The sequence below is a fragment of the Pristiophorus japonicus genome, chromosome 8, assembly GCF_044704955.1.
Source record: "Pristiophorus japonicus isolate sPriJap1 chromosome 8, sPriJap1.hap1, whole genome shotgun sequence".
In the NCBI taxonomy this organism is placed as follows: domain Eukaryota; kingdom Metazoa; phylum Chordata; class Chondrichthyes; family Pristiophoridae; genus Pristiophorus; species Pristiophorus japonicus.
In genome coordinates, this window is record NC_091984.1 from 221,351,921 (window position 1) to 221,359,420 (window position 7,500).

The 7,500-nt window shown below is 48.9% G+C and overlaps 5 non-coding genes and 1 pseudogene across 5 annotated transcripts; all 6 read right to left on the reverse strand.

The window, feature by feature from the left end:
- Nucleotides 1-488: 488 nt before the first annotated feature.
- On the reverse strand, nucleotides 489-607 carry LOC139270198 (5S ribosomal RNA). The gene has a single exon (XR_011594545.1). It is a non-coding gene; the product is annotated as a 5S ribosomal RNA (ribosomal RNA).
- Nucleotides 608-1,463: 856 nt separating this feature from the next.
- LOC139269646 (5S ribosomal RNA) lies at nucleotides 1,464-1,582 on the reverse strand (annotated as a pseudogene).
- Nucleotides 1,583-2,452: 870 nt separating this feature from the next.
- On the reverse strand, nucleotides 2,453-2,571 carry LOC139270199 (5S ribosomal RNA). The gene has a single exon (XR_011594546.1). It is a non-coding gene; the product is annotated as a 5S ribosomal RNA (ribosomal RNA).
- Nucleotides 2,572-3,441: 870 nt separating this feature from the next.
- LOC139270200 (5S ribosomal RNA) lies at nucleotides 3,442-3,560 on the reverse strand. Its single transcript, XR_011594547.1, has one exon. It is a non-coding gene; the product is annotated as a 5S ribosomal RNA (ribosomal RNA).
- A 2,786-nt stretch (nucleotides 3,561-6,346) lies between these two features.
- LOC139269348 (5S ribosomal RNA) lies at nucleotides 6,347-6,465 on the reverse strand. Its single transcript, XR_011594231.1, has one exon. It is a non-coding gene; the product is annotated as a 5S ribosomal RNA (ribosomal RNA).
- Nucleotides 6,466-7,335: 870 nt separating this feature from the next.
- On the reverse strand, nucleotides 7,336-7,454 carry LOC139270201 (5S ribosomal RNA). The gene has a single exon (XR_011594548.1). It is a non-coding gene; the product is annotated as a 5S ribosomal RNA (ribosomal RNA).
- Nucleotides 7,455-7,500: the final 46 nt, after the last annotated feature.

Here is a 7,500-nt window from a genome sequence, read left to right on the forward strand (position 1 = left end):
TTGTTTCATTTCCAATCCCACCAATTATTAAGCCAGATCGCTGTTGTAGCCACATTTCGGAACCCCATGTGGCAAGTGGCGCCTGCTACTCGGCATTCTGATTTGCAACACTCCTCACATGAACACACATGCATTCCAGCAGCATGCTAGTTGGCTTTACATTTTTCCTGCATTGAATTGCAGCTCTTCCTGCACGATTCTTTGTTCTCTTGCTGTTTGTCCCTCTCAGGTTTCTATGCACCTTGTCTCTCCTCTCTGTTGCTGTGTCCTGGTGTGCCTGCGCCAGCATGTTTTTTTTTGCCAACTTATTTTGTTGTTCTGCGTTCTTTCGTCCCTTGCGTCGACCCCCTTGCATTTGTGTAGCAGCAGGAGAATGTGCAGGAAAGAAATGGTGAAAGCAAAGTGAAAGAGAGAGCAGCAAAAAGGTTGTTGATGGATCAACGGCACTGTGTGTGCAGAAGCATGAGCAGCCTGTGGATGGCAGCAAAAGCCTACTGCACCTGGTATTCCCAGGCAGTCTCCCATCCAAGTACTAACCAGGCCTCAGTCTGCTTGGTTTCCGAGATCAGACGGGATCGGGCGTTTTCAGACTAGTGTGGCCGTAGGCATCGATGTCATGGCTTTCTCTTTACTTAAACGGACATAAGGCTGTTCTTCACTCCTTTTTCTCCTTCCATGCATTCATCCAAGGAATCAGCACTCAAGATTCATTTCACCATTTTCCTTCCGCCACACCCACCTCTTGCTGCTCTGACTCCCACACAAGCAAACGACAAGCCCTACCCTTCATTGCCTTGCCTCAAGCTTCAAAACTGCCTGACTTTCACCATTCCCTCACTCACCCACAAATCACTCACTCATTCACCCCCCAATCTCACGCTCGCCAACCTCGAAATCTCTCATCCCCTCAAATCACTCTCCCCCAAATCTCCCCATCCCCAAATCTCTCCTCCCCCAAAAAAGCTTCCACCGCCCCCAAAACACCAGGATTGTTTCATTTCCAATCCCACCAATTATTAAGCCAGATCGCTGTTGTAGCCACATTTCGGAACCCCATGTGGCAAGTGGCGCCTGCTACTCGGCATTCTGATTTGCAACACTCCTCACATGAACACACATGCATTCCAGCAGCATGCTAGTTGGCTTTACATTTTTCCTGCATTGAATTGCAGCTCTTCCTGCACGATTCTTTGTTCTCTTGCTGTTTGTCCCTCTCAGGTTTCTATGCACCTTGTCTCTCCTCTCTGTTGCTGTGTCCTGGTGTGCCTGCGCCAGCATGTTTTTTTTTGCCAACTTATTTTGTTGTTCTGCGTTCTTTCGTCCCTTGCGTCGACCCCCTTGCATTTGTGTAGCAGCAGGAGAATGTGCAGGAAAGAAATGGTGAAAGCAAAGTGAAAGAGAGAGCAGCAAAAAGGTTGTTGATGGATGTGCAGAAGCATGAGCAGCCTGTGGATGGCAGCAAAAGCCTACTGCACCTGGTATTCCCAGGCAGTCTCCCATCCAAGTACTAACCAGGCCTGACTCTGCTTAGCTTTTGAGATCAGACGAGATCGGGCGTTTTCAGACTAGAGTGGCCGTAGGCATCGATGTCATGGCTTTCTCTTTACTTAAACGGACATAAGGCTGTTCTTCACTCCTTATTCTCCTTCCATGCATTCATCCAAGGAATCAGCACTCAAGATTCATTTCACCATTTTCCTTCCGCCACACCCATCTCTTGCTGCTCTGACTCCCACACAAGCAAACGACAAGCCCTACCCTTCATTGCCTTGCCTCAAGCTTCAAAACTGCCTGACTTTCACCATTCCCTCACTCACCCACAAATCACTCACTCATTCACCCCCCAATCTCACGCTCGCCAATCTCGAAATCTCTCATCCCCTCAAATCGCTCTCCCCCAAATCTCCCCATCCCCAAATCTCTCCTCCCCCAAAAAAGCTTCCACCGCCCCCAAAACACCAGGATTGTTTCATTTCCAATCCCACCAATTATTAAGCCAGATCGCTGTTGTAGCCACATTTCGGAACCCCATGTGGCAAGTGGCGCCTGCTACTCGGCATTCTGATTTGCAACACTCCTCACATGAACACACATGCATTCCAGCAGCATGCTAGTTGGCTTTACATTTTTCCTGCATTGAATTGCAGCTCTTCCTGCACGATTCTTTGTTCTCTTGCTGTTTGTCCCTCTCAGGTTTCTATGCACCTTGTCTCTCCTCTCTGTTGCTGTGTCCTGGTGTGCCTGCGCCAGCATGTTTTTTTTTGCCAACTTATTTTGTTGTTCTGCGTTCTTTCGTCCCTTGCGTCGACCCCCTTGCATTTGTGTAGCAGCAGGAGAATGTGCAGGAAAGAAATGGTGAAAGCAAAGTGAAAGAGAGAGCAGCAAAAAGGTTGTTGATGGATCAACGGCACTGTGTGTGCAGAAGCATGAGCAGCCTGTGGATGGCAGCAAAAGCCTACTGCACCTGGTATTCCCAGGCAGTCTCCCATCCAAGTACTAACCAGGCCTCAGTCTGCTTGGTTTCCGAGATCAGACGGGATCGGGCGTTTTCAGACTAGTGTGGCCGTAGGCATCGATGTCATGGCTTTCTCTTTACTTAAACGGACATAAGGCTGTTCTTCACTCCTTTTTCTCCTTCCATGCATTCATCCAAGGAATCAGCACTCAAGATTCATTTCACCATTTTCCTTCCGCCACACCCACCTCTTGCTGCTCTGACTCCCACACAAGCAAACGACAAGCCCTACCCTTCATTGCCTTGCCTCAAGCTTCAAAACTGCCTGACTTTCACCATTCCCTCACTCACCCACAAATCACTCACTCATTCACCCCCCAATCTCACGCTCGCCAACCTCGAAATCTCTCATCCCCTCAAATCACTCTCCCCCAAATCTCCCCATCCCCAAATCTCTCCTTCCTTAAAAAAGCTTCCACCGCCCCCAAAACACCAGGATTGTTTCATTTCCAATCCCACCAATTATTAAGCCAGATCGCTGTTGTAGCCACATTTCGGAACCCCATGTGGCAAGTGGCGCCTGCTACTCGGCATTCTGATTTGCAACACTCCTCACATGAACACACATGCATTCCAGCAGCATGCTAGTTGGCTTTACATTTTTCCTGCATTGAATTGCAGCTCTTCCTGCACGATTCTTTGTTCTCTTGCTGTTTGTCCCTCTCAGGTTTCTATGCACCTTGTCTCTCCTCTCTGTTGCTGTGTCCTGGTGTGCCTGCGCCAGCATGTTTTTTTTTGCCAACTTATTTTGTTGTTCTGCGTTCTTTCGTCCCTTGCGTCGACCCCCTTGCATTTGTGTAGCAGCAGGAGAATGTGCAGGAAAGAAATGGTGAAAGCAAAGTGAAAGAGAGAGCAGCAAAAAGGTTGTTGATGGATCAACGGCACTGTGTGTGCAGAAGCATGAGCAGCCTGTGGATGGCAGCAAAAGCCTACTGCACCTGGTATTCCCAGGCAGTCTCCCATCCAAGTACTAACCAGGCCTCAGTCTGCTTGGTTTCCGAGATCAGACGGGATCGGGCGTTTTCAGACTAGTGTGGCCGTAGGCATCGATGTCATGGCTTTCTCTTTACTTAAACGGACATAAGGCTGTTCTTCACTCCTTTTTCTCCTTCCATGCATTCATCCAAGGAATCAGCACTCAAGATTCATTTCACCATTTTCCTTCCGCCACACCCACCTCTTGCTGCTCTGACTCCCACACAAGCAAACGACAAGCCCTACCCTTCATTGCCTTGCCTCAAGCTTCAAAACTGCCTGACTTTCACCATTCCCTCACTCACCCACAAATCACTCACTCATTCACCCCCCAATCTCACGCTCGCCAACCTCGAAATCTCTCATCCCCTCAAATCACTCTCCCCCAAATCTCCCCATCCCCAAATCTCTCCTCCCCCAAAAAAGCTTCCACCGCCCCCAAAACACCAGGATTGTTTCATTTCCAATCCCACCAATTATTAAGCCAGATCGCTGTTGCAGCCACATTTCGGAACCCCATGTGGCAAGTGGCGCCTGCTACTCGGCATTCTGATTTGCAACACTCCTCACATGAACACACATGCATTCCAGCAGCATGCTAGTTGGCTTTACATTTTTCCTGCATTGAATTGCAGCTCTTCCTGCACGATTCTTTGTTCTCTTGCTGTTTGTCCCTCTCAGGTTTCTATGCACCTTGTCTCTCCTCTCTGTTGCTGTGTCCTGGTGTGCCTGCGCCAGCATGTTTTTTTTTGCCAACTTATTTTGTTGTTCTGCGTTCTTTCGTCCCTTGCGTCGACCCCCTTGCATTTGTGTAGCAGCAGGAGAATGTGCAGGAAAGAAATGGTGAAAGCAAAGTGAAAGAGAGAGCAGCAAAAAGGTTGTTGATGGATGTGCAGAAGCATGAGCAGCCTGTGGATGGCAGCAAAAGCCTACTGCACCTGGTATTCCCAGGCAGTCTCCCATCCAAGTACTAACCAGGCCTGACTCTGCTTAGTTTCCAAGATCAGACGTTTTCAGACTAGTGTGGCCGTAGGCATCGATGTCATGGCTTTCTCTTTACTTAAACGGACATAAGGCTGTTCTTCACTCCTTTTTCTCCTTCCATGCATTCATCCAAGGAATCAGCACTCAAGATTCATTTCAACATTTTCCTTCCGCCACACCCACCTCTTGCTGCTCTGACTCCCACACAAGCAAACGACAAGCCCTACCCTTCATTGCCTTGCCTCAAGCTTCAAAACTGCCTGACTTTCACCATTCCCTCACTCACCCACAAATCACTCACTCATTCACCCCCCAATCTCACGCTCGCCAACCTCGAAATCTCTCATCCCCTCAAATCGCTCTCCCCCAAATCTCCCCATCCCCAAATCTCTCCTCCCCCAAAAAAGCTTCCACCGCCCCCAAAACACCAGGATTGTTTCATTTCCAATCCCACCAATTATTAAGCCAGATCGCTGTTGCAGCCACATTTCGGAACCCCATGTGGCAAGTGGCGCCTGCTACTCGGCATTCTGATTTGCAACACTCCTCACATGAACACACATGCATTCCAGCAGCATGCTAGTTGGCTTTACATTTTTCCTGCATTGAATTGCAGCTCTTCCTGCACGATTCTTTGTTCTCTTGCTGTTTGTCCCTCTCAGGTTTCTATGCACCTTGTCTCTCCTCTCTGTTGCTGTGTCCTGGTGTGCCTGCGCCAGCATGTTTTTTTTTGCCAACTTATTTTGTTGTTCTGCGTTCTTTCGTCCCTTGCGTCGACCCCCTTGCATTTGTGTAGCAGCAGGAGAATGTGCAGGAAAGAAATGGTGAAAGCAAAGTGAAAGAGAGAGCAGCAAAAAGGTTGTTGATGGATGTGCAGAAGCATGAGCAGCCTGTGGATGGCAGCAAAAGCCTACTGCACCTGGTATTCCCAGGCAGTCTCCCATCCAAGTACTAACCAGGCCTGACTCTGCTTAGTTTCCAAGATCAGACGTTTTCAGACTAGTGTGGCCGTAGGCATCGATGTCATGGCTTTCTCTTTACTTAAACGGACATAAGGCTGTTCTTCACTCCTTTTTCTCCTTCCATGCATTCATCCAAGGAATCAGCACTCAAGATTCATTTCAACATTTTCCTTCCGCCACACCCACCTCTTGCTGCTCTGACTCCCACACAAGCAAACGACAAGCCCTACCCTTCATTGCCTTGCCTCAAGCTTCAAAACTGCCTGACTTTCACCATTCCCTCACTCACCCACAAATCACTCACTCATTCACCCCCCAATCTCACGCTCGCCAATCTCGAAATCTCTCATCCCCTCAAATCGCTCTCCCCCAAATCTCCCCATCCCCAAATCTCTCCTCCCCCAAAAAAGCTTCCACCGCCCCCAAAACACCAGGATTGTTTCATTTCCAATCCCACCAATTATTAAGCCAGATCGCTGTTGCAGCCACATTTCGGAACCCCATGTGGCAAGTGGCGCCTGCTACTCGGCATTCTGATTTGCAACACTCCTCACATGAACACACATGCATTCCAGCAGCATGCTAGTTGGCTTTACATTTTTCCTGCATTGAATTGCAGCTCTTCCTGCACGATTCTTTGTTCTCTTGCTGTTTGTCCCTCTCAGGTTTCTATGCACTTTGTCTCTCCTCTCTGTTGCTGTGTCCTGGTGTGCCTGCGCCAGCATGTTTTTTTTTGCCAACTTATTTTGTTGTTCTGCGTTCTTTCGTCCCTTGCGTCGACCCCCTTGCATTTGTGTAGCAGCAGGAGAATGTGCAGGAAAGAAATGGTGAAAGCAAAGTGAAAGAGAGAGCAGCAAAAAGGTTGTTGATGGATGTGCAGAAGCATGAGCAGCCTGTGGATGGCAGCAAAAGCCTACTGCACCTGGTATTCCCAGGCAGTCTCCCATCCAAGTACTAACCAGGCCTGACTCTGCTTAGCTTCCGAGATCAGACGAGATCAGGCGTTTTCAGACTAGTGTGGCCGTAGGCATCGATGTCATGGCTTTCTCTTTACTTAAACGGACATAAGGCTGTTCTTCACTCCTTATTCTCCTTCCATGCATTCATCCAAGGAATCAGCACTCAAGATTCATTTCACCATTTTCCTTCCGCCACACCCACCTCTTGCTGCTCTGACTCCCACACAAGCAAACGACAAGCCCTACCCTTCATTGCCTTGCCTCAAGCTTCAAAACTGCCTGACTTTCACCATTCCCTCACTCACCCACAAATCACTCACTCATTCACCCCCCAATCTCACGCTCGCCAATCTCGAAATCTCTCATCCCCTCAAATCGCTCTCCCCCAAATCTCCCCATCCCCAAATCTCTCCTCCCCCAAAAAAGCTTCCACCGCCCCCAAAACACCACGATTGTTTCATTTCCAATCCTACCAATTATTAAGCCAGATCGCTGTTGTAGCCACATTTCGGAACCCCATGTGGCAAGTGGCGCCTGCTACTCGGCATTCTGATTTGCAACACTCCTCACATGAACACACATGCATTCCAGCAGCATGCTAGTTGGCTTTACATTTTTCCTGCATTGAATTGCAGCTCTTCCTGCACGATTCTTTGTTCTCTTGCTGTTTGTCCCTCTCAGGTTTCTATGCACCTTGTCTCTCCTCTCTGTTGCTGCGTCCTGGTGTGCCTGCGCCAGCATGTTTTTTTTTGCCAACTTATTTTGTTGTTCTGCGTTCTTTCGTCCCTTGCGTCGACCCCCTTGCATTTGTGTAGCAGCAGGAGAATGTGCAGGAAAGAAATGGTGAAAGCAAAGTGAAAGAGAGAGCAGCAAAAAGGTTGTTGATGGATCAACGGCACTGTGTGTGCAGAAGCATGAGCAGCCTGTGGATGGCAGCAAAAGCCTACTGCACCTGGTATTCCCAGGCAGTCTCCCATCCAAGTACTAACCAGGCCTCAGTCTGCTTGGTTTCCGAGATCAGACGGGATCGGGCGTTTTCAGACTAGTGTGGCCGTAGGCATCGATGTCATGGCTTTCTCTTTACTTAAACGGACATAAGGCTGTT